Source organism: Macaca thibetana, chromosome 15 (assembly GCF_024542745.1).
Source record: "Macaca thibetana thibetana isolate TM-01 chromosome 15, ASM2454274v1, whole genome shotgun sequence".
Lineage (NCBI taxonomy): Eukaryota > Metazoa > Chordata > Mammalia > Primates > Cercopithecidae > Macaca > Macaca thibetana.
The window spans coordinates 103,579,919-103,601,880 of NC_065592.1; the positions used below are offsets into that span (position 1 = coordinate 103,579,919).

The window sequence follows — 21,962 nt, forward strand, 5'->3', positions numbered from 1 at the left end:
ATTTGTGCTCCTGGAATTATATCCTAGAAAAGAGGCAAAAATAAATAGAGGAAATGCAAAAACAATTACGATCATTTCAAATGGTGATAAATGCTTTGAAGGAAACAGGTAATCCAGAGTGACTGGTGATGAGGGTGGCTGCGTTAGGTGGAAGGAAACGGGTAATCCAGAGTGGCTGGTGATGAGGGTGGCTGCGTTAGGTGGAATGGCACTGAGAAACCAGGCTGGAGCATGGCTACTGCTGAGATCCTACTGACGAGGATCCCGGCATGCCAAGGCTGGCCAAAGAGAGAATGGATGCTTGAGGGAAACAGGCAGAATTTCAAACAGAGGGTCTACAACTGTGCGATGGGAACGGCTGTCTGTGGAAAGAATCTAGAAAATGTCCTTCTGGACCATGCGTGCAGCGGTAGGAAACAGAGTCCAAGAAACAGGCACGAACCAGATTCCGCAGGCCTGAGATGCCAAGGTAAGGTGTTTGGGTTTTGTTCTCAGTGTGCTGAGAGGTGCATTTGAGAGTCTGCAACCAGGGAGGAGTGTAATCTGATTTACGTCTTGTTAAAAAGTCCCTTTGGCTGTTGTGTATCCACAACCACATGTAGATACTTATGAGAGGTATCAAGGGCTTCTGACATTACAGGGCTTGAGGTACCCTGAAGGGCTCCCTCACTACAATATACGTGGTAGGATCCCAGGAAAGCAAGGGAAATTTTCAAGGAGGAGTGAGGAGAAAGGTTGAGCTGAAACCTGAATAGAGCAGGTGTATAAAAACAAACTCTGAAGGCAAATTCTTAGAACTGCACTGCAAAGACGAAGTCAAACTTTGGACCCACTGCAGGACTGGATATCTGAACTCAAGCTCCTAAAGAAGCAGTGTGGTTGTAGTCTGGTAGTATCCTTGAGCTCCCGGCAGAAGCAACAAAAATGCTCTATATTGCAAAGTAACCTATTTTAATCCCAAGGATTTTCTCAGATTAAGTTAAAAAAATATGAGCTCACAATCTATAGTTATCAACATCCAGACAAACAAGCTAGCATTAGGGAATACCAGCAGACACAAAAACACTCAAGAAATTGTAATTATAAAATAGTATATAAAATAACAGTGTGTGAAATATTTGAAGAAATAAAAGGCAGATCTTAAAAATCATTATGGAGGCTGGGCACAGTGGCTCATGCCTGTAATCCCAGCACTTTGGGAGGCCAAGGCAGGTGGATCACCTGAGGTCAGGAGGTCGAGACCAGCCTGGCCAACATGGTGAAACCTCGTCTGTACTAAAAATACAAAAATTAGCTGGGCGTGGTGGCACACACCTGTAATCCCAGCTATTTGGGAGACTGAGGCAGGAGAATCACTCAAACCCGGGAGGCAGAGGTTGCAGTGAGCCGAGATGCAGACACTGAGACACTGCACTCCAGCCTGAGTGACAGAGTGAGACTCCATCTCAAACACACACACACCAAAAATTATGGAGTAAAATACTGTAAAAAATTACAAGACATATTTGAAAATGATCAAATGAAACATTAAGAAATAAAAATGTAATTATTAAAGTTAAAATGTTAATGATAAGCTAACTCGTGGATTAAGTAGAGACTGAGAGAATTGGTGAACTGAAAGATGGGCTTAAAGAAATTGAACAAAGTCTAATACAGGGATAAGGAGATAGGAAATATAAAAGAGAATAAAGACACAGAGGATAGAATAAAATATTTAAGTTATATCTATCAAAGTCCCAGAAGGAGAGAATAGAGAGACAAGAAAAGAGGTGATTTTTAGGAATTTCCAGAGTTAGTTGATTTCATGGTGCACAGATGCAGGAAACATAACAAATACCCAACAAAATAAATAAAAAGCAATATATATACAGACAGATTTTGCAATATGGTTGTAGAATCCCAAGTCAAAGAGAAGATCTTGAAAGCAGGCAAAGAGAAAAATAGAGCAGCTACAAACAAGCAATCATTATCCTGACAGAGGCTTCTCAACAGTGAGCATGGAAACCAGAAGACGATGAAGTCACATCTGACCACAAAATTATTGCCAGCTTAGAATTGTAAAGCTATCAAAAGTATCTTTCATAAAAAGTATCTTTCAAAAAGAAAGGCAGCATAAATACATTTTCGTTTGAATAAAAATGGAGTTACCTTTAGACATCTTCTGATCTAAAATATTCTAAAAGATGCATTTCATTAAAGGAAATTCTAAAATATGTATGTGTTTCAGTAGGAAGTCCAGAAAAAGTATCTAGAATGAAAGCCTGGGATATTTAAAGGAATTATGACCAAAAGAACATTTGTAAATAAAAACAAATATTAGCAGTGTTAAACAAAAATGTCTCCTGTGGGATTTTAAAAAAAGAAAGAAGAGAGCTAGAGTACTAGACATCAATGGCATGTGAATAAGTGGGGAGGAGATGATAGGAGGATTTTTTTGTTTGTTCTGTTTTGTTTTGCTTTGTTTTGAGACAGAGCCTCGCTTTGGAGTGCAGTGCCACGATCTCAGCTCACTGCAACCTCTGCCTCTCAGGATCAAGGGATTCTTGTGCTTCACCCTCCGGAGTAGCTGGGATTACAGGCACGTGCCACCATGCCCGGCTAATTTTTGTATTTTTAGTAGACACAGGGTTTCACCATGTTGGCCAGGCTGATCTCAAACTCCTGACCTCAAGTAATCCACCTGCCTCGGCCTCCCAAAGTGCTGGGATTACAGGCATGAGCCACCATGCCTGGCCTATAGATAGTTTTATGCTCTAAGGTTCATGTACAAATAAAGAGATAATTAAGATATTTATCAACTTTAGATTCTGTTAAATCGTCACAGTGACATTTCAAAGGTAGTTGCTCAAAGAGGAAAATAGATCAATAACTTCCAAATTATTATACAGGGAAAGTATGGAATAAGACAAAATTAAAAATATATCAAACTCAACCTACTCCCCTTTCAAAGAAAGCAAGACAAAAGAAGGATAAAAGGAGCAAGAAAAAAATTAACAGTTAGATAATTGAAATAAATCTAAAAACATCAGTAATAACAATTACTATAAAGTGACTCACCTTGCTCTTCAAAAAAACCAGATCAAATATTTTTAAAAGTAATAAAATACTTTTACAAGCAACATACCTAAAACAAAAGAGTGGCTGGAAGATTGAAAGGAAAAGGTTGGAAAATATAAACCAGGCAAATAATCAATAAAAGGCTGGTTATCACATCAAATAGAAGAGTCAGGTCTTGAAGCATTATTAGAGTAAAGATGGTAATCAAAAAAGAATAAAAGAATCAATTCACCAGAAAGCAAAATAATGTATAACTTATTTTCATCTAATGAAATAAGCTAAAAACATATAAAGCAAAACTTGATAGAACTATAGGAAGAAACAGCACGTCTGTAATTGCAGTGGGAAATGTTAATACACTTCTCTCAATTATCAATGCATGAAACAATCTAAACAACTGTAAAATGGTGAATACAAGCAGTTATTCAAACAGCTACTAACAAGTTTGAACTCATAAAAATATATAGAATCCAGCCAGGTATAGTGGCTCTCGCCTGTAATCCCAGCACTTTGGAAGGCGAAGGAGGGAGGATCATTTGACCCCAGGAATTCGGGGCCAGCCTCAGCATGGTGAAACCTGGTGTTACTAAAAAATACAAAAATTAGCTGGGCAAGGTGGCATGTGTCTGTAGTGCCAGCTACTTAGGAAGCTGAGGTGGGAAAACAGATTGAGCCCAGGAGGTCAAGGCTGCAGTGAGCCATGACTGTACCACTGCACTTCAGCCTGGGCAACAGAACGAGACCCCGTCTCAGAAATACACACACACACACGTATACATGTGTACATGTGTGTATATATACACTATATATATGTGTGTATATATACATACACATATATGTACACATATACGTGTGTATATATGTTGCATATATACATATACATGTGTGTATATATACGTGTATATGTGTATATATACACCTATATATAAATATACATAGATGTGTGTACATATGTGTATACATATATCTGCATATAGAATCCCATACATCTCAAAGAATGTACATTATTAGAATAAACAAAATTTGATAACCACATACTATAAAATAATGCTCCATACATTTTTTAAAAATGTAGGGGGTTATAACCAAAATGTTTCTCTAAAATAAACCAGATTGGAAAGAATAGAAAATATCAGAGCACATCATACTGAAGAAGAAAAGTATCATTTCTAGAAACTTGCTTTAGATATAAACATCCTAATATATGTATATTTGTGTGCGATAAGTCTCAATATAAATGTATTTCTTATATAGTCACAGTCAAAAATGTTTCAAAACCACTACCTAAGAAACTTTTGTACATAGGCCTCTGGAGAAATGTACAAATATATTCACAGCAAGATTATTCATGTCGGAAACCAACAAATTGTTCTCTCTTCCTGGGATGGAGCATGGACAGCACTGCAGAGCAGTAGGAATGAACCATAGATCTATGCCCAGCAACACAGATGAGCCATAAAACGAATGCTGAATTTGTAAAAAGCAAGAAAGCATATATGAACCTCAAAAACAAAGTTAAATAACATTTTTAAGTGATATACAACATATAAATATGTGTTTAAAATATTTAAGTATCAGGGAAATGATCACTTAATTTCAGGTTGGAGGAGAGCTATTGCTGGGGAAAAGGCAGGATAACAGGATCGGGGAAAACACACAAGTGTGAGATTAAATCATATGAAATTGCCTCTATTCAAAAATTTTTTAATCTTAAAAAATGGCATTTCACATGGTTCAACCTGATAGCTCCAAGTGTACTGGTAACATCCTGTCACTTAAGATGAGTTGTGAGTTTACAAATATTAGGTTTATGATTATGACACCTAACTTGAATTTGTTTATGTATTACATTATGTGTATAAAGCATTACAACATTTTAAAAAAAAAAAAAAAAAACCTTTCTTAAAAGAGTACAACAAGGTCCCGGGGGTCCATGTGAGAGAGTATTGCACAAGGTTGGAAACCAGATAAAGGAGAGATGTTAAAGGGTGGAGGATTTATTATACTTAGTTGAAGGCACACTCAGTTAGGCTCTCTCCTGTGCTGGTTACTGGGAGTGAGGGAAACGACAGCAAATCTATGTCAATTTCCTCTGAGCTAAATGAAACAATACAAGATGATGCTTTGATTTGGGGAAGAGGAGTTAGGGTTTGATGTGGGTTTGTTTTATGGTATAAAATATACCACCATAGAACTGATAGATGTTCAGGACAGAAATTTTAGGAAATAGAAAAAGTATAAAAAATAAAATAGGTTGCCACCCCCAACCCACTCAGGCTAACAGCAACAGCTAAGGTACTGAACACTGGTTTAAAAAAAGAAAAAATACATGAGAAAAAAAAAAGTCTATGAATTGTTTGGTAGTTCATGGAAAGCCCTCTTGTAGTCCAAGGACCATATTATAGCAGGAAATGCAGCTAGAAAGAATTGCCTGGAAGGAAAAGCTGCAATCACAAATAAAATCATCAGTTGTATAATATTTTTCGGTCATTACAGGAAGCAGGTATCAAAACTGCTTTCACCACAAAATGTGGGGATATGGCTTTCATTGTGCCCCAGTGTGAAATTATTCCAGTTAAAGGGGTTTGCAGAATGGCAACTGGTTGTTTTCTTAAAAGAAATCCTGGTGTCATCGACAGATGTGAGTTTTACTCACCTAACATGGAGATGTTTTCAAGGATGCTGCCAGTAATGAGAAATAGTGAATTGCTATGAAATTTTGCTATGCTGGACTTGGTAAAGGCCAAAGTGAAGTGGCTAACATGAGTCATGCCGCACAGGTTATTTTTAAAATACTGGAGAAATCCTGGTTGCCACAGAACTGTGTACAAGTTGATACAAAGATTGAATTTGGTGTTGATGTAATCACCAGAGAAGTTGTTGTTGTTGACATTACCAATAGTGATACCCAGAGACTCTGGCCATCAAGAGATCAAAGCCAACAGAAAGAAAAACAGTCTTATTGTGACCTCAAAGAAGTAACTCTGGAAGGGCTCCAGATGGTAAAAAAAAAAAAAAAAAAAAAAAAAAAAAAAAAAACTTTGAGTGGGTTGCAGTGATTGTAGAATTGCTTTGAAAATCAGAAAGTCAGTACAGGGGTGTAGTATGCATGGGCTCAATGTCTGATCTAGATCACCATGAAAAAATCAAGAGGGCCTGTGGAAATTTAGGGTTTGGATAACATCTGCCCATAAAGGACTAGATGAAACTCTGAGGATTGATTAAAGCTGAGTCTGAAGGGATGGCATTCTTGCTGTATTTGTGGCAGTGGCAGGCAGAGGCCATGGCTGGGGACCGGTGATGCCTGGGAACACTGCATAGCCAGGTAGTTATCAACTGTCCTCCCCTCATACCAGACAGGGAGCTCAGGATGTGTGAGCTTCCCTTGACAGGGGTCTCAGGGAGTGGATCATACTTTCTGCAGAAGACTCAGCTCAGTATCATGCCCAGATATTTGGATTAAGCCATCATTTGGTAGGGGGCAAACTGTGAACAAGCATATTGAACACATGGATTTCATTGAAGAGAAAATCAGAGTTGTAATTTATAAGAAAAACAATGCCATTGCATTTTTTAAGGAAAACACTTCAAATTTCTAATTTAGCTGCAGGAACAAAAGCAAGATAAAAAGATGATTTTATTTATTTATTTATTTATTGAAATGGAGTCTCGCTTTGTCACCCAGGCAGGAGTGCAGGGGCACCATCTCGGCTCACTACAACCTCCACCCACTGGGTTCAAGCAATTTTCCTGCCTCTGCCTCCAGAGTAGCTGAGACTACAGGTGTATGCCACCATGCCTGGCTGATTTTTGTATTTTTAGTAGAGACAGGGTTCAAACTCCTGACCTCAAATGATCTGCTCACCTCAGCCTTCCAAAGTGCTAGGATTACAGGTGTGAGCCACCACACCCAGCCAAAAAGATTATTTTAAATCAGAGAAGACAAATTAAAGGTATTGGTAAAATAAAATAAAATAAAATAACAGAAACCAAAAATAAATCAAAAATCACTTATAATTTTACCATTCAGAAACTGTCTTTTAAAAGAAATTCCAATAGCAATGAGCACATCCAGCAACCCATCTTGGTTTCTAAATACCTTTCTCCACTAAAAAGAACCAGAGGCCGGGCTCAATGGCTCACGCCTGTAATCCCAGCACTTTGTGAGGCCAAGGCGTGCGGATCACCTGAGGTCAGGAGTTCAACACCAGCCTGGCCAATATGGTGAAACCCTGTCTCTACAAAAATATAAAAATTAGCCTGGCATGATGGCGAGTGCCCATAATCCCAGCTACTCAGGAGGCTGAGACAGGAGAATCACTTGAACCTGGGAGGCGGAGGTTGCAGTGAGCTGAGATCACACCACTGCACTCCAGACTGGACGACAGAGTGAGACTCCATCTCAAAAAAAGGAAAAAGAACCAGGGCTTTTGGGAGAAATAGTTGATTCTATGGCTAGGGCAGAAAAAAGAAGATGAAGCTGGAACAGTTAGTTACAGAGTGTAAGAAAATGCTCAAGAGTGATGGAGACTTGACAAAAGGGCATAATAAAGAGATTTGAAAAGGCTTCTGCCGGCTAAATCTGGAATCATTTGAATATCAAAGTAAATAATGACAGTAAAGGATTACAAGCCTTTGAATAAAACGGGGAACCACGAGTTCATACAAATGTAAACACAAAAACAAATACAAGTAGAGAGAAAAGGAAGTTTTCCTTACAATATAATGTTAATAATAAATGTATAAGTGAAAATGCCAAACATGGTAACAATAAATTCAGCCAAGAAACATCAATAGGCGCTAAATCTGGTGGGTCAGTGCGTGTAAGTTTGATGAGAAACTAGATAATCATACAATTTCCACATACGTTTCCACAATATACGACTTAGAAAGAGAACAAGAATACATGACCGTGAAGAAGCTGGATGAACTTAACCCAGTGACCCAACTTAACATCACCTGTAATGGGACAAGCTGACATCACAGGCCACCTCAGCATTATTTCTGTAATTGCCTGCCAAAAATGCATCACCTCTGCCCATTATGAGGAATTATCAGACAAAAACAAACAAATGAGCATGCTACAAAATGTGTGACAAAAAGTTGGGGTGTTAACTATTCTAGAGTGAAGGAGATTAGAGAAACAACAACTAAATGCAAAGTGGCATCCTAGATTGGATTTTTTGGCTGTAAAGGACATTACTGGTGAAACACAAAGGGGGTCTGAGGATGGGATGGTAGCCATACATCAGTGTTAATGATTATACTGAGATAACACAGAAGAAGGCCCTTCAGTATTTGTATCACTATAAACACTGAAGTACTGGGGGGTGATGGGAATCCCAGCGACAACTTGCCCTCAAATCATTCAGTTAAAAAAAAAAAAAAAAAAAAAAAGCTCTTTGTATAGTACTTACAACTTTTCTGGATGCTTGGATTTCATAATAAAATTACTTTGAAAAAAATATATCTACTTGAGATAGTGCCGTAAAGAACCAAGAACAGATAAATCTCTACTAACTCGTTATACAGCTTGGTGCCCTACCGTTTATGAGCCTTAACTTTAGACCTTGAAGCATATTTCAATCTCTAGCCCTTGGATGACCATGCAGGGGGTTGTGCAGCGATAAGGTCAACCTTAGTAGCTGAGAGAGAGAGAAAGGCAGATCATAGTAATCAAGTTAAGCAGTTTACACAAACCTATAATGTGAGTTGTCACTGTTGCCATTTTTCAGGTGCAAAAATTGAAGCTCAGAAAGGTGAAGGAAGTTGGCCAAGATCACACCGTAAACATTCCAGCTGGAATTAGAGTAAAGACCCCAAGGTCTATGCACTTGACAGCCCTTTAGCAGGGTTTATCTTTCTTGTGGTAAATTAAAAGCCAAAAGGCTATTTAGAGGTAGTTGTCTGGTGAGGAAAGCCAGGGGAGTATGCCCAGGATAAATACCATCACCCATTGCCCTGTTCTGCAGCAGCAATCGAGGGTCCACGCCCCTTGCTGCCAGCCAGTGCTTCCTGAAGACCCCAGGGAAGTCCTCAGTTGACAGAATCTTCCTTATCTCACTTTCCACCCTTCGCTTCTGACGTGGGCTCTTCCAAGGCCTTCCTTTGGCACAGCCAAAGCAATATTCAGTGACGGATCAACACAAAATGAATGTCCTCAGAATGCTCTGGGCCTCTCTGGGAACGTCATGTTAATTAGAAAATCTTTCATGACTTTTAATTTGTATGGGTCATTTAAGAAGGCATTGAATGAGCTGAGGATTCAGCAACATTGAATACTGACTCATAAGAACCTGATTTAATTTACTTTGTTGTTTACCAAGTCCAGGTATTGGAATGTGAATGATGAGAGTTTATCTTTGCAAATGCATACAAGAGTTTTTAAACTTACAGTTTAAAAGAGTGTCTGAGGATGTACTGCCCAGACCAAAATATATATATATCAAATGCTGTAAGATCTAATATTTGTTTCCTCCAAAGAAAAAGCAATCACTGCTTTTGAAATGGACATTAGCTCTTTTTTAAAATATTTAATTCAGTGCTTATCACAAAGCAGATATGCAATAACAATTTATTGTATGGATAAATTAGTGTTGATATCAAGAGCTGAGAAAATTGCCATCATCACTCAAATGGTCATGCACTGGCTTGATCAAAAAGAAAGTTCTTTATAATTAAATTTAAAACACAGGATTTTCTTTAGGAAAGTTCCTAAATTAATCCTACGAGTGTCATTTTGCTAACCTTCTTCAACAGTGATATTTAATTTATTGATATTGAAAGCACTTTTCATTAACAAAGGTATTTTGAAGTTGAAAGTGTAAAACTTTCTTCAGGAAAAGAATACATAGAACATTTTAGATCAAATTATAGCTTTCAATGTTGTATTTCTATTTTCAAAATTTTAAATTGTCTTTTTTAGAAATGTTTGTGGGTACATAGGAGGTGTACATATTTATGGGGTACATGAGATGTTTTGATGCAGGCATGCAATGTGAAATAAGTACATCATGAAGAATGGGGTAGCCATCCCCTCAAGGGTGGATTTATCCATTGAGTTTCAAACAATCCAATTACAATCTTGATTTTAAAATGTACAGTTATTATTGACTATCGTCACCTTGTTGTGCTATTTGTGCTATCAAATAGTAGGTCTTATTCATTATTTCTAATTTTTTTTTTTTGAGATGCAGTCTTGAGTGCCCAGTCTGGAGTGCAGTGGCACGATCTCAGCTCACTGCAAGCTCCGCCTCCTGGGTTCACACCATTCTCCTGCCTCAGCCTCCCAAGTAGCTGGGACTACAGGCGCCCGCTGCCACGCCCGGCTAATTTTTTGCATTTTTAGTAGAGATGGGGTTTCACCGTGTTAGCCAGGATGGTCTCGATCTCCTGACCTCGTGATCCGCCTGCCTCAGCCTCCCAAAGTGCTGGGATTACAGGCGTGAGCCACCGTGCCCAGCCTATTTCTATTTTTTAATACTCATCCCCACCTCCCTCTCAGCCCCTCACTACCCTCACTAGCCTCTGATAACTGTTTTTCTACTCTCTATGCCCATGAGTTCAGTCGTTTTGATTTTTAGATCCCACAAATAAATGAGGACATGTGATGTTTGTCTTTCTGTGCCTGTTCTATTTCACTTAACATAATGATCTCCAGTTCCATCCATGTTGTTACAAATGACTGGATCTCATTCTTTTTTACAGCTGAGTAGTACTCCATTGTGTATATGTACCACATTTTCTTTATCCACTCATCTGTTAATAGGCACTTAGCTTGCTTCCAAATCATAGCTATTATAAACAGTGCTGCAACAAACATAGGAGTGTAGATATCTCTTCGATATACTGATTTCCTTTCTTTTGGGTATATACCTAGTGGGTAAGATTGCTGGATCATACTGTAGCTCAATTTTCAGTTTTCTGAGGAAACTCCAAACTGTTCTCCATGGTGGTTGTACTAATTTACATTCCTCCAACAGTGTACAAGGGTTCCCTTTACTCCATAGTCTCACCAGCATTTGTTATTGCCTGTCTTTTGGATATAAGCCATTTAAACTGGGGTGAGATGATATCTCATTGTAGTTTTGATTTGCATTTCTTTGTTTGTTTGTTTGTTTTTGTTTGTTAGAGACAAGGTCTCACTCTGTTGCCCAGGTTGGAGTGTAGTGGCACCATCTTGGCTAACTGCAACCTCCGCCTCCCCAGGTTCAAGACATTCTCCTGCCTCAGCCTCTCAAGTAGCTGGGCTTACAGGCACATGCCACCATGCCTGGCTAATTTTTGTATTTTAAGTAGAGACGAGGTTTTGCCATGTTTCTCAGGCTGGTCTTGAATTCCTGACCTCAGGCAATCCACCTGCTTCGGCCTCCCAAAGTGCTGGGATCACAGGTGTGAGCCACTGCGCCCAGCCTCATTTGCATTTCTCTAATGATCAGCAATGTTGAGCACCTTTTTCATATGCCTGTTTGCCATTTGCATGTCTTTTGAGATATGTCTATTCAGATCTTTTGCCCATCTTTTGATTGGATTATTAGATTTTTTTCTTCTTCTTCTTCTTATAGGGTTATTTGAGCTCCTTGTGTATTCTGGTTATTCATCCCTTGTCAGGTGGGTTAAATTGTCGTTTGAACTTTTAAAGTTTAAATTAAAATTATTTTTGCCCTGTACGCTCTGGCATTAGAGGCCGTGGGCTCCAGGTCTTTGCTGGTGAGCAGGGGACGCACCAGGCACATGCTCTGCATCTGTGCCGACTGTTCGGCATTTGACTCCCAAGCCCTGGGTCCACTTTCCCCGCTTTTCTGCCCTGCCAAGATCTGGGAGGTTCACCTCTATGTTTGGCACCATCCATGCTCCATGCCTTCTAGCTTCCAGGTGAATCCTGTGCACTATCAGCAAAGTAGCTACAGGAGGGAAAAGTTGGATTATTTATTTTTCCTTCTCATTCCTCACCTCTCCAACTGTGTCAGGGGTCCCCAAAACCCCCAGGCTTGATGATTTGCTAGGACGATGGACAGGACTCAGTGTATAGTCTTGTTCATGATTATAATTTATTCCAACGAAAAGATACAAAGCAAAATCAGAAAAGGAAAATGTTTGGAGGAAACCCAGGCACAAAATTCCATGTCCTCTCCCGGTAGAGTCACACAAGGTGTGTTTAATTCCCTCAACAAGGAACTGTGGCAACACTTGTAAAATGTTGCAACCCCGGGAAGCTCAGTAGCATTTTTACTGGGGGCTGGTCATGTGACACCCTATTTTTCCATATCAAAATTTCAAACTCCCGGGTTGGGTGTGGCAGCTCATGCCTGTAATCCCAGCACTTTGGGAGGCAGAGGCAGGCGCGTTGCTTGAGGTCAGGAGTTTGAGACCAGCCTGGCCAACGTGTGAATCCCTGTCTCAATTAAAAATACAAAATCTAGCCAGGTGTGGTGGCACATGCCTGTAATCCCAGCTACTTGGGAGGCTGAGGCACGAGAATTGCTTGAACCCAGGAGGTGGAGGTTGCAGTGAGCTTAGATCATGTCGCTTCACTCTAACCTGGGCAACAGAGAGAGACAATGTCTCAAAAAAAAAAAAAAATCCAAACTCCAAGAAGGAAAGCAAGTGCTCAAGTTAAACCATATTATTTGTACAGTTCAGTCAGTGTAGCCACTCTTATCCGTAAAGGTAATAGGAACCCTCCAGAAATCTTAAGTTTACAGACTCCGGCGAAGGGCCACCCTCGTAAGCTGGCCTTTCAAAGGACAGCGGCCAGGCCTTCTGTGCTGACACTTTTCTACACCGAGGTTCTGGCAGCGGCTATTTTCCCGGCCGTCCCAGCTGCCCTCTTCTGCAGTTACGCGCTGCCAGATTCCAGAAACTTCTCCCTCCTCCTTGTTTCTTCAGGTTCAGATTGGGGTGAATCTCTGAGAGCATTTCTTGTTGGTTGCCTTAACTCAAGCCACCCAGCTCTGCACAGAGTCTCATCATTACTATCTGAAACGCACTTGCGTTTCCAGTGAAGGAGGAGGAAAAGGAACCAGATTTACCCTCCAGACTGAAATCACCCTGGAAAACAGACGAAATACAGGGCAGACCTCATTTTATTGTGCTCCACAGATACTGCATTTTGTAAACTGAAGGTCTGTGGCAACCCCATGTCCAGTAAGTATATCAGTGCCATTTCTCCAGCTCCACCTGTTTACTTCATATCTCTGTGTCACAGTTGGGTAATTCTTGCAATACTTCAAACCTTTTCATTATTTTTATATCTGTTGTAACATAAAGATCAGTGATCTTTGATATTCTTATTGTAATTGTGGGATAATGTAAGTGTAAGTGGATTTTACTAAGAAGAGAGAATAGGGATCACAAATATATCTTTGAAAAAATTAAAATTTTCCAAATTTGGTATAAATTTTATAGCCACAGATTTTAAAAATCATGAAAGCCCAAGGAAAAGAAACATAAAGAAAAACCATACAGAAGTATGTCATAATTAAAATGCTCAAGACCAGTGACAGAAAATCTTAGAAGCCAGTGGGGAATAAAGACACACAATAGACAAACAGAAGCTAGTATCTCATGAGACACTATGAAAGCACGAGGACAGCTTGAAAGTAGTGAAAGAGTAAATCCTTTAATTTATCCAGAATTCTATACTCACTAAAAATATCTTTCAAATATGAAGATGCTTTCGGACACAGAAAATCTGAAAGAATTTATCACAAGCAGGCCTACATAACAGGAAATATTTAACATCCAAAATTCAATGTAAAATTCACCATATTAACACACTAAAAAAAGAAATAAAAACATATGATGACCTCAATAGATACAGAAGAGGCATTTGAAAATATCAACTATTCCTGATAAAAACTCACAGAAAACTAAGAATAGAAGTAAATTTCGTCAACCTGTTACAGGGAATCTCTGAAAAACCTGCAGCTTACACACACTTAATAATGAATGATTGATTCTTTTTCCCCAAACATAAGAAACAAGATTAAAATGTTTGTTCCACCAATCCCATTCAACTTTTTACAGGAGAGTTGAACCAGTGTTATAAGGAACAAAAGAAATTTTTAAAAAAGAGGCTGGGTGCAGTGGCTCATGCCTGTATTCCCAGCACTTTGGGAGACTGAGGCAGGCGGACCACGAGGTCAGGAGTTCGAGACTAGCCTGACCAACATGGTGAAACCTGTCTCTACTAAAAATACAAAAATTAGCCGGGCATGGTGGCACGCATCTGTAATGCCAGCTACTCAGGAGGCTGAGGCAAGAGAATGGCTTGAATGTGGGAGGCGGACGTTGCAGTGAGCTGAGATCATGCCACTGCACTCTAGCCTGGGAGACAGAGCAAGACTCCGTCTCAAAAAAAAAAAAAAAAAAGTGAATTACATTTACATGAGCTCATGAGGGTGAGGCCACCATGATGGATATGCTCTTACAAGAAGAGAAAGAGACACTGGACCTTTCTTTCTCTCTCTCCATGTACACACTCCAAGGAAAGACCATGTGAAGATACAACAAGAAGACAGCCTTCTGCAAACTAGGAAGAAGCCCCTCACCAGAACCTGAACATGCTGACGTCCTGATCTTGGAGTTCACAGCCTCCATAACTGTGAGAAATAAATGTCTATTGTCTAAACCACCCAGTCGATGATGCTAATCTTAAATATGTAAGATCAAATTTAACAAAAAAGTGCTAAGACACACTTTTGTTAAATTTAATCTTATGTATTTTATGCTTACCTTAATTTCATTTTCATATTGTTCATTGCCACAATATAGAAATACAATTGATTTTTGTACACAGATCTTGTACCACACAACCTTGCTTAACTCAGTTATTAGTTGTAATAATTTTTTAGTGGGTTTCTTAGAACTTTCTAGATACAAGATCATGTTATCTACAAATACAGAGTTTTACATCTTCCTTCCCAATTGGAATGCCTTTTACTTCTTTCCCTTGCCTAATTGCCCTGACTAGACTCTCCAGAACAGTGTTGAATAGAAGTTGCTAGAGCAGACTTATCTTCATGATCTTAGGAGAAAAGCATTAAGTTTTTCACTGTTAAGTATGACATTGTCAGTGGATTTTCGGTTGATGCATTTTATCAAGTTAAGGAAGTTCATTTCTATTCCTAACTTGTTGAGAGGCTTTTTTTTTCTCATGGATGGGTGTTGGATTTTATCAAATGCTTTCTCTGTGTCTATTGAGATAGTCATATGAGTTTTGTTTTTTATTCCATTGAAACAATGTATTACGTTAATTGATTTTCAGATGTTAAGCCAACCTTGCATTATAAATCACACTTAGTGTGATGTATAATCATTTTTATATGTTGCTGGATTTGGTTTGCTACAACTTTGTTGAGGATTTTTGCATTTGTATTCATAAAAGATACTGGTTTATAGTTTTCCTGAGATGTTTGGGCTCACAAAATGAGTTTGGAACTTTTCCCAACTCTTCTATTTTTGGAAGAGTTTGTGGGAAAATCGTATTAATTCTTCACTGAATGCTTGGTAGAGTTGGCAGGGAAGCCATCTGGGCCTGGATTTTCCTTTGTGAATAGATTTTTTATTATTATTAATTCAATCTCCTCCCTTGCTATAGTTCTATTCGGATTGCCATTTCTTTTTTAGTCAGTTTTAGTAGCTTGTGTTTTTCTAACCATTTGTTCACTTTATCTAAGTTATCTAATTTGTTGGCATACAATTGTTCATAGCATTCCTTTATAATCCTTTTTATTTATGTTAGACTGGTAATAATGTCTCCTCTTTTGTTTCAGTAAGTTTTTGCTGCTTTTTTTTCTTGGCCAATCTAGCTAAAGATTTATCAAACCTGTTGATTTTTCCAAAGAACAAGCTCTATTGCTTTTTTATTTATGCTTTCGCTAATTTCCTCTCTAATATTTTTTTATTTCCTCTTTTTTTGCTTTAGATTTATTTTGCCTTTTGTCCCAGTGTCTTAGGTGGAAGTTTAGGTTATTCATTTGAGATCTTTCTTCTTTCTTAATACAGGCATTTATAGCCATAAATTTCTCTCTAAACACTGCTTTAGGTGCATCTCATAAATTTTTGTGTGTTATGTCTTTATATTCATTCATCTCTTAGTATTTTCCAATTTCCCTTTTGATTTATTGTTTGACCCATTGGCTATTTAGAAGTGTGTTGTTTATGTTATATTTATTTTTGAGTTTCCAATTTTTTTTCTGTTATTTATTTCAAATTGCATTTTACTGCAGTCAGAAACCATACTTTGTATTCTTTATATATTTTCAAATTTATTGAGGTTTGTTTTACAGGTTAGTATATGGTCTATCATGGAGAATATTCAATGTGCCCCTGAGAGGAATACATATTCCGTGTTGTTGGGTGGAGTTCTATAGGTGTCTGTTAGTTCTAGTTGGTTTATAGTGTCATTCAAGTCTTCTGTTTCCTTGTTGATCATCTGTATAGTCATTCTTTTCAGTATTGAAAGTAGGGCACTGAAGTCTTCAGCTGCTTTTCTTGATTTGTCTATTTCTTTTTTCATTTCTGCCAGTTTTGCTTCATGTATTTTAGTGCTCTGTTGCTAGGTGCTTATGTTTGCATAATTGTTGTAACTTATTGATGTGTTGACCCCTTTATCTTTATAAAATATCCCTTTTTATCTCTAGTATCTTCTTTTGTTACAAAGTCTACTTTGATATAACTATAAGATACTTTAGCTTTCTTGGGGTTTCTGTTTGCATAATGTATCTTTTTTATCTTTTACTTTCAATGTATTTGTATATTTGAATCTAAAATGTGTCTCCTTTAGAAATCCTGCCATTGCACTCCAGCCTGGGCAACAGAGGGAGAGTCCATCTCGAATAAATAAATGAATAAATAAAAAAAATGTGTCTCCTTTAGGTAGCACATACTTGGATAATTTTTAGAACCAGTCAGACAATCTCCCCCTTTGATGTGGATTGTGTGTTTAGTCATATTTAAACTTATTATTGATATAGTTGAATTTATGTCTGCCATTTTATTTTTTCTTTTTTATATGTCATGTTATTTTTATTCAATTTCTTGTTTATCACTTTATTTGAACTAGGTAAATATATTTTAATGCTGCATCTTTATTTAATGCTTTTTTCACTATATTTTGAGGGATGTTTTGGTGATTGCTCTAGGGATTGCAATATACATCTCAAAATATAAGAATCAGCTTTAGATGGATACCAGCTTATTTCCAGTAATACAGAGAAATGTTAGTCTATTTTTGTGGTATTATGGTTATGCATATTATTTATCTTAATGTTATAAGCCCAACAATAAGTTATTATAATTAGTGCTTTAACAGTTGTGTGTGTGTGTTTGTTTGTTTGCAGTTTTAAGATTTAATAGAGTGAAAACAGAGCTCCCATACAAAGGGAGGGGACCCAAAGAGGGTAGCCGTTGCTGGCTTGAATGCCTGGGTTTATATCCAGATCATTGTCCCTCCCACTGTGCTCTCAGGCGATAGATGATTGGCTATTTCTTTACCCCCTGTTTTTGCCTAACTAGCATTTTAGTGAGCTTTCTTTACTATCTGATTGGTCGGATGTGAGCTAAGTTGCAAGCCCCGTGTTTAAAGGTGGAATTGGTCACCTTCCCAGCTAGGCTTAGGGATTTTTAGTCAGCCTAGGAAATTCAGCTAGTCCTGTCTCTCAGTAGCCCCCCTCAACAGGAAAACCCAAGTTCTGTTGGGGAGGTTGGCCGACGACCACTCTAACTGCTTCCTGCTGAATTGGGGTGTAGTAGGGGTTGTGCAGTTGGGATTTCCTCAGGACGGGTGACTTCGATGTCATTAACCTCAGCGCATGGGCTAGCAGACCCGGTCTAGGGGTCCACGGCAGATCTTAGTCATGGACTGCACCTGACGCTCCATTTGAAGAATGATTTGTAGTTTTACAGCTTTGATTCTGGAAGAGACAAACTTAACAAGAATGTTAAACTTACAGGGATTGAAATGTATGGCCTGCAGTGCAGGGGATTATTTCTTTGGCACACTTCACAGGCCCTGACTATCTGCTTGATAGTTTTGAAAAGGCCTGGTCCAGTAAATAATAATTTGGCCATCTGAGATCTTAGGCTCTCAATGCCTAAGTGGAAAGTTTGGTGAAGGGTTTTAAGTAATTTACATTGGTCAGCTGCAGGCAAAAGTATTTTTTCCTTCTTCGGTGGCTAGCCATCCTCAGGGGAGGAAAGTTTGTCCTTGTGAGGTTCCCTATTCTATTTCTCCTGCTGAGTACTGGGGCCTGGTTTCCTGGAGAGGATTCCCCATACTAGGGGTCCTTCTATAAGAATTTCTAATGCAGGGTCCTGCCTTGCAGATCTTTTGGCTTCAATATCCACTTGGTGGTTCTCTTTTATTTTTCTTTTTTTTCCTTTTTGATGACCCCGGCTGTGTAAGACTGTCACCTTTTTAGGTTTCTGTACAACCAATAATAATCTCCTGATGGCTTCCTGATGTTTGATAGGTGTTCCCTCAGAAGTTAGGAATTCCCTTTCTCTCCATATTGCTGCATGGGCATGGAGGACTAGGTAAGCACACCTAGAGTCTGTAAATATATTTACCCTTTTTCCTTCTCCTAATTCTAGTGCCTGAGTGAGGGCTATTAGTTCTGCCAGCTGAGTACTAGTTCCTGGAGTGAGGGGATTACTTTCAAGTATTCCATTATCACTGATCACTGCATACTCCACTTTTCAAAGTCCTTTTTCTACAAAGGAACTTCCATCAGTGTACAAGTTGAGGTCGGGATCAGTCAGGGGAACCTCTAGAAGGTCCCCTTGAGTGGTGTAGGCTTGAGCAATTACTTGTTGACAGTTATGTTCTATCTTTTCTTCATTGTCTAGAAGAAATGTGGTTGGGTTAACAGTTGAACAAGTGCACAGTCACAGCTCTGACCTGTCAAGTAATAGAGCCTGATATTTAAGCTTTGATATTTAACACAGTAAGATCTCTTCCCCATATCATTTTAACTGCTTCAGATACTAAGACTGCTACTGCTGCCACTACCTGTAAACAATGAGGCCAACCCTTTGCCACTACATCAATTTCCTTACTCAGGTATGCCACGGGTTGCAAGCTCGTCCCTCGGACCTGTGTAAGGACTCCCAGAGCGGTTCCTGTTTTTTCTGTGACATATAAAGAAAAGTTTTGCCCCATTGGCAAGTTTAACACTGGGGCTTGGGTTAGGGCCTTCTTTAGGGCCTGGACAGCTGCTTCTGCTTCAGGTGTCCATTTTATTAAATGGGTATTGGCTTTCTGAGTTCCCTTAATTAGTGTATGTAATGGTCTGGCTATTTCACCTTACCTGGGAATCCATATTCGGCAGAAACCTGTTATGCCAAGGAATCCTCTTGGTTGCTTTAGGGTTTGGGGATGAGGATAAGCCAGTATAGGCTGGATACGTTCCTCACTGAGGACCCTGGTGCCTTTGGATAACTTTGGCCCTAAGTATTTAACCCGCTGTGAGCAGAGCTGAGCCTTTGGTTTAGAAACCTTGTAGCCACAGGTAGCGAGGAAATTTAAGAGTACTTGGGTGGCTTGATGCCACAAGATTTCTGAATGGGCGGCTAAAAGTAAATCATCCATGTACCGAAGGACAAGAGTGTCCAGGTATGAGAACTGGCTCAAGTCTTGGGCTAATGCCTGGCCAAAGAGATGGGGGCTATCCCTGAGCCCTTGGGGTAAAAGAGTCCAGGTGAGCTGAGATGTTGGGTTCGAAGGATCTTCAAAGGCAAACAAGAATTGAGAGTCAGGATGTACAGGGATGCAGAAAAAGGCATCCCTAAGGTCCAGGACTGTAAACCACTCTGCTTCCTCTAGTATTTGGGAAAGCAGAGTATAAGGGTTAGGTACAGCTGGGTATAGAGGAGCAACAGCCTCATTGATAATCCTGAGATCTTGCACTAACCTCCACTGTCCGTTGGGTTTCTGTACTCCTAAAATTGGAGTATTGCAGGGGCTACTGCATGGTTTTACTAGGCCTTGGGCTTTTAGGTCCTTAACAATCTTTTGGAATCCTTGTTGGGCCTCGGGTCTAAGCGGGTACAACCTTTGGTAGGGAAAGAAGGAGGAATCCTTTAGTTTAACTTGAACAAGATGAGCATTCTTTGCTTGTCCATATTGTCCTTCTGTTGCCCAGACTTCAGGATTAGTTCCTTCCTCAAGCAGGGGACAACAAACGAGTGTTCCTTCTCCTATGTTCAGGTGTATAATGGCCCCTGCTTTTCCTAGAATGTCTCTCCCTAACAAGGGAGTGGGGCTTTCAGGCATAATTAGAAAAGCATGTGAAAAGAGTAAAGTTCCCCAGTCACAACTTAGTGGCTGGGAGAAGTATCTAGTGACTGGCTGTCCTAGGACCCCTCGGATAATGACAGATCTGGAGGGCAGTTGTCCGGGACAGGAGAGTAAGACTGAGAAGGCCGTACCAGTGTCCAGGAGATGGTTAACCTCCTGGCCCTCAATGGTCAAGCATACCTGGGGCTCTGTGAGGGTGATGGCATGGGCTGATGCTTGGCCCGGGCACCCTCAGTCCTGCTGCTGGATGGTCTGGTTAGTGGCTTCTGACTCAAAGGACCTTCATCTCCTGGGGCAGTGGGCCCTCCAGTGATTCCCTTGATATAAGGGGCATGGACGAGGGGGCGGCTTACTTTTAGTTGGACAATCTTTTCTGAAGTGTCCTTGTAGAACGCACTGGAAGCAAACCCTATTAGGCATGCGATTTGCCCAGCTTCTCCTTTTTCAGAGCCTCCAAAGTCCACTTGCCTGAGGGCCATGACTAAAGCGGTGGCCTTTTTTTTTTTTTTTAATTCTGTTTGTCCCGTTCCACCTGCTCCTCCTGATCTCTATTATAAAAAACCGAGGTTGCCAAGTTCAGTAGGGTTTCTACGTTTTGCTCCAGGCTTAAGGTGGACTTTTGAAGTTTTTTTTTAACGTCTGCAGCTGACTGAGTGATAAACTTATCCTTTAAGATGAGTTGGCCTTCAGTAGAGTCAGGTGAGAGGGAGGTGTGCTTCCCCAGTGCCTCCCTTAGTCTCTCCAGAAAGGCAGTAGGATTTTCTTCCATTCTCTGTGCTATAGTGGACATCACTGAATAATTCACGGGCTTCTTCCTAGTTTTCCTTTGTCCTTCTAGCACACAAGTTAGCAAATGTCTCTGGCACCAATCTCCATGTTCTGATTCTGCATCCCAATGAGGGTCTACACTGGGAACTGCCTGCTGGCCTGGGGGAATTGTTCTCTTTCCTCTGTTGTCATCTTATCATTGACCTGACTGAGATACCAGAGATCGCCATACTCCCGGGCTGCAGTTACGGCAGCACTTCTCTCATTTGGGGTTAGTGTCTGATCTAGCAGTAACATTGTATCTCTCCATGTCAGATCAAAGGATTGTCTTAACCCTTGTAAAACATCAGTATAGCCATCAGGGTTATCTGAGAATTTACCTAGGTCTATTTTAATTTGCTTTAAGTCTGAGAGAGAAAAAGGTACATGCACTCTGGCTGGGCCAAGTTCTCCTCCTCCCACTGCTTGGAGGTGGCGTAATCGGGGAATATTGGCACTTGTTGGTTCACTGTTTACCCCTTTGTCTATCTCCTTTTGGACGTTTGGGTTAAAGGGGGGGTCCTTATTAGCTGGGGAAGGATTCGGGGGACACTGGGATAAGGAGGTAGACTCTGAGGGCTTCCTGTAGGGCATAAACCACACTTTTTACATAATTGCTAGCTGTCTCTTAATGAAAAGAAAGTTTGCACATATGGCACTTCACTCCATTTGCCCTCCTTTCTACAGAAGAGGTCTAGCTGTAAGATGGTGTTATAATTTATACTTCCCTCAGGAGGCCAGGTTTCTCCCCCTTGAAGCGGATATCGTGGCCAGGCAGTACTGCAGAAGAATATAG

At 39.8% G+C, this 21,962-nt stretch overlaps 1 pseudogene; it reads left to right on the forward strand.

Moving 5' to 3' along the window:
• Positions 1 to 348: 348 nt before the first annotated feature.
• LOC126937336 (bifunctional phosphoribosylaminoimidazole carboxylase/phosphoribosylaminoimidazole succinocarboxamide synthetase-like) lies at positions 349 to 6,435 on the forward strand (annotated as a pseudogene).
• Positions 6,436 to 21,962: the final 15,527 nt, after the last annotated feature.